Source organism: Balaenoptera physalus, assembly GCF_965194825.1.
Source record: "Balaenoptera physalus genome assembly, chromosome: 1".
NCBI classification, from domain to species: Eukaryota; Metazoa; Chordata; class Mammalia; order Artiodactyla; family Balaenopteridae; genus Balaenoptera; species Balaenoptera physalus.
In genome coordinates, this window is record NC_138882.1 from 73,659,429 (window position 1) to 73,664,230 (window position 4,802).

At 49.0% G+C, this 4,802-nt stretch overlaps 1 pseudogene across 1 annotated transcript; it reads left to right on the forward strand.

The window, feature by feature from the left end:
* Positions 1 to 1,638: 1,638 nt before the first annotated feature.
* On the forward strand, positions 1,639 to 2,463 carry LOC309638518 (serine/arginine-rich splicing factor 3 pseudogene; annotated as a pseudogene). The gene has a single exon. The product of its transcript is annotated as a serine/arginine-rich splicing factor 3 pseudogene (transcript).
* Positions 2,464 to 4,802: the final 2,339 nt, after the last annotated feature.

Genomic DNA, 4,802 nt, shown 5'->3' on the forward strand with positions numbered 1-4,802 from the left:
CCCTCTCCCTCCGTCTCTCCATCTCCCTTACTCCCTCCCAGAGATGGAGAGATGTAGGGACAGTCAGAGACAAGGGAGAGGGAGAGAGGGAGAGAGAGAGGGGAGAGAGTTAGAGAGGAAGAGAGAGAGAGGTCTCTTCCTTCCTCTCTTTCCCTCTCTCCTCCTTCTCTCCCTCTCTCCCTCTTCCCCCTCCCTCTCCCTCTCTCCCCCCTCCCTCTCCCCGTCTCTCTGGTCTCTGCCTATCCCTCCATCTCTCCCTCTCTGGGAGTGAGTGAGGGAGAGGGAGAGACAGAGGGAGGGAGAGGGAGAGGGAGGGAGAGAGGAAGGGAAAATGCGAGGGAGGGAGAGGGAAGGAGGGCAAGACATCTCTCCCTCTCCCTCTCCTTCCACCTGCCTCTCTCCCTCTCCCTCCCTTCCTCTTCCTTTCCTAGAGGGAGGGAGGGAGAGGGAGAGACAGAGGAAGAGGAGAGGGAGGGAGCAAAGGAGAGAGGGAGTCGGAGAAGGAGGTAGGGAGAGGGAGAAGGAGAGAGAGTGCCTGCTTCCCTCTCTGTCTCCCTCCCTCCCTCCCTCTCCGTGTCCCTCTCTCCCCCCCCTCCCTCTCCCTCTGTCTCTCCTTCTCTGGGAGGGAGAGAGGGAGAGGAAGAGGGAGGGAGAGTGAGAAGGAGGGAAAGTGATGGAGGGAGGGAGAGGGAGAGAGGGATAGAGGGAGGGAGAGAGGGATAGAGGGAGGGAGGGAGAGATGTCTTTCCCTCCATCCCTCTATCACTCTCTCTCTCTACCCCCCTTTCTCTCCCTCTCCCCCTCCCTCTCCTGCTCTCTGTCCCTCTCCCTCCACCTCTTTCCCTCTCCAGAGAGGGAAGCAGGTGGAGGGAGAGGGAGAAGGAGGGAGGGAGGGAGAGGGAAAGAGGTAGAGGCAGAGCGGAACAGGGAAACAAGGACAGGGAAACAGGCACAGGGAGAGGGAGGGAGAGAGGGAGAGAGGAGAGGGAAGAGGGAGATGAAAGAAGGAGAGGAAAGAGGTAGAGGGAGAGAGGGAGAGGGAAGAGGGAGAGGGAAGAGGGAGAGGGAAGAGGGAGAGGGAGAGGGAGCGAGGGAGAGGAAAGAGAGAGAGGGAGAGGGAGAGAGGGAGGGAGAGAGGGAGAGACAGATGGAGAGAAAGAGAGGGAGAGAGAGAGAGGGAGAGGGAAAGAGGGAGAGGGAGAGTGGAACAGGGAAAGAGGGACAGGGAGAGAGGGAGGGATAGAGGGAGGAGAGGAAGCAGGGAGAAAAGAGAGAAAGAACACACCATCTACACTTCTGTCAAATGACACCGGGGATCCTTACACAACCAGGAGAAAATAACACAGGGAGGCTCTTTCTCAGCTGGAACTGGAACTGCAGACGGGGCCAAACACCAACAGGCTGGCCACAAATGTCCAGCCGCCGCTCCAGCCCCGTCAGCTGTGAGTCCGGTCACCAGGGCTCTGAGTGTCTGCTCCAGGGAGCTGGGGTTCACCCTCTCACCCGGGAGGCTGGGCCAAGACAGCAGGGCCCCGGGCTGGACACATAGGTGGAAAAGCATCCCCACAGGACAGCTTGTGTAAGCAGATTCAGCTGCCAGATTCTAGAGGCCCGGGACCACCCTGTGGCCCATGAAACCCAGGAGCCACGAGGGTCTTGCATCGTGATTCCTGTCCATTGGACTGTAAAGTTTATGTAGGGAATCTTGGAAACAGTGGTAACAAGGCTGAATTGGAACGAGCTTTAGGCTATTATGGACCACTCTGAAGTGTGTGGGGTGCTAAAAACCCTCCTGGCTTCGCTCTTGTTGAATGTGAAGATCCCCGAGATGCAGCTGATGCTGTCCGAGAACTAGATGCGAGAACACTATGTGGCTGCCGAGTAAGAGTGGACCTGTCGAATGGGGAAAAGAGAAGTCGAAATCGTGACCGCCTCCTTCTTGGGGTCGTCGCCCTCGAGATGATTATCGGAGGAGGAGTCCTCCACCTCCCACACATCTCCAAGATGGAGAGCCTTCTCCGTCAGCCAGAGCAGGTCCCTTTCTAGATATAGGAGAAGAGAGAGATCCCTGTCCCAAGAGAGAAATCACAAGCCGTCCCGATCTTTCTCTAGGTCTCCTAGCCGATCTAGGTCAGATGAAAGGAAATAGAAGACCACTTTGCAAGAGGAGTGGTGTACAGGCAATAACTTCATTTGGCAGGAGTATGTACAGAATATTCAAGTTTTGTTTGAGACTTCCGAAGCTTGGTGCACTTTTTAAATGTTTTAGTTGTTCACACTTGTTTGTCTCTTGGGACAGTGACACATAAAGGTGTCATTCTCTATGGTTTGAAATGGGTCCTATGAGGCATGTAATATGAAGAATTGTTACCTTACAATGTTCCCTTAAGCAAAATTGAATTTGCTTTGAATTTTTGGTCTTGCCTAGACTGATAATGAAACTCTAACTCCTGCCCACCTAAAGTGTGATGTTTACTATTATGGAAACAACACTGGCAAACATTGAAAAGACTTTCTGTAGCTGGGATATGGTATGCAGCTGTAGTTAAGCAAGCAGTCTTTAAAAGGTGCTGTGAACCCAAGCCAGCAGGTAAAAATGAAAGCCGCACCCTTACCCTAGATTAGAGGTTTAAAAATTCCACTAGTCTTCACACTGGACAAGAGGTTGTCCAGGGAGTTTAAAATCTAAGAAGTTTAAAGGAAGTTAGTTTACCTTTGAGTTAGGTCATACGTCCCCTCTGTGATTGCTGTACATGAATACATAGCTCTTTGTAATATTCTTTGGAAATTTGAGATTATCAAGATACCAATGTCCTGCCAGATTAAGAGTATATTGTAGAGCTAAACTTTGAGTTACTGTGCAATTTTTTTTTCATGCTGTCATTTGTAATATGTTTTGTGAGAATCCTTGGGATTAAAGTTTTGGTTGCAAAAGAAAAAAAGAAAAGAAAAGAATCCGCCTGCCAATGCAGGGGACACAGGTTCAAGCCCTGGTCTGGGAAGATCCCAGGTGCCGCAGATCAACTAAGCCCGTGGGCCACAACTACTGAGCCTGCACTCTAGATCCTGGGAGCCAGAACTACTGAGCCCCCGTGCCACAACTACAGAAGCCCACACGCAACGAAGACCCAACGCAGCAAGAAAAAAAGGACGATACTGGCCAGGTGATCAAGGGTAAAATCGTTTGTCATAAGTCCCGTTGATGGTGTGTATCCTTGATGTGACCTGAGGAGAATGGCATTTTTATCTCTGTCTGGGTCTTCTGCCCCAAACCCCATAACTCCAGACCAACCATAAGAAAACATCCGAAAACAAACAGACAAACAAATTGAGGGACAAAATACCTGACCAGTCCTCCTCAAAACTTTCAAGGTATCAAAACCCAGCGACGTCTGAGAAATGTCACAGCCCAGAGGAGACTGGGACAGAAAAAGGATGTTAGGGGAACACTAGGGAAATGCTAATAAAGTTTGGACTTTAGTTAATAACAATGTATCCATCTTGGTTCCTTAGTTGGATAAACATGTCGTACTAAGGTACTAACCAGTTGGAAATAGGGGTACTGGGTCAGGGTCCACAGCACTCTGTACACTCTGTACAGATCTTTGCAACTTTTTTGTAACTCTAAGCTCTTCTAAAATGAAGCGAGTACTGAACAGAGCTAAGAATGTTATTTCCCTGATTTGAACATGCCTGAGTTTCTTTTCAGGGTCACATTTTTGTTATTTGGATGTGCCTTCGAATCAGTAGCAAAGGAGAGTTGCCAGCCCCTGGGAAGATGTGGGTGGTTTGCAGGTGGCTTGCTCTGGAGCTGAAGACCACGGTGGGAAGTCTGCAGCTTCGGGCTGCACTTAGAACCATGGGAGGGGATGGGCCAGCTCAGTTAGGGATGGAACCTATAAATAAAACTTTTTTCTTTTCCGTTATGGCTTATCACAGGATACTGAATATAGTTCCCTGTGCTAGACAGTAGGACGTTGTAGTTTATCCATCCTATATTTAATAGTTTGCATCTGCTAACCCCAAACTCCCAATCCAACCCTCCTTCACTGTTTCTCCCCCTTGGCAACCACAAGTCTGTTCTCTATGTCTGTGAGTCTGTTTTTGTTTCGTAGACGAGTTCATTTGTGTCGTATTTTAGATTTCACATATAAGTGAGATCATATGATATTTGTCTTTCTCTTCTGACTTACTTCACTTAGTATGATCATCTCTAGGTCCATCCACGTTGCTGCAAATAGCATTATTTCATTCTTTTTATGGCTGAATAATATTCCATTGTATATATGTACCACATCTTCTTTATCCATTCATCCATCAGTGGACATTTAGGTAGCTTCCATGTCTTGGCTACTGTAAATAGTGCTGCAATGAACATTGGGGTGCGTGTATCTTTTCTTTCTTTCTTCCTTCTTTCTGCCTTTCTTCCTTTCTTTCTCTCTCTCTCTTTCTCTCTTTCTTCCTTTTTTTCTCTCTCTCTTTCTCTCTTTCTTTCTTTTTTCTTTCTTCTTTTATTGTCACACGGCATGTGAGATCTTAGTTCCCTGACCAGAAATGGAACCCACGCCCCCTGCACTGGAAGCGCGGAGTCTTAAACACTGGGCAACCAGGGAAATGCCAGGGGTGTATGTATAGTTTTGAATTAGAGTTTTCTCCGGATCTATGCCCAGGAGTGGAATTGTGGGACCCTATGGCAGCTGTATCTGTTCCTGCACGCCTCACATCAACCACCTGCACTCCAATCCTTGCTCTCAACGTCATCTTCGGGGAATCCAACCTGCGACAGGGACCTTGACAAGAAG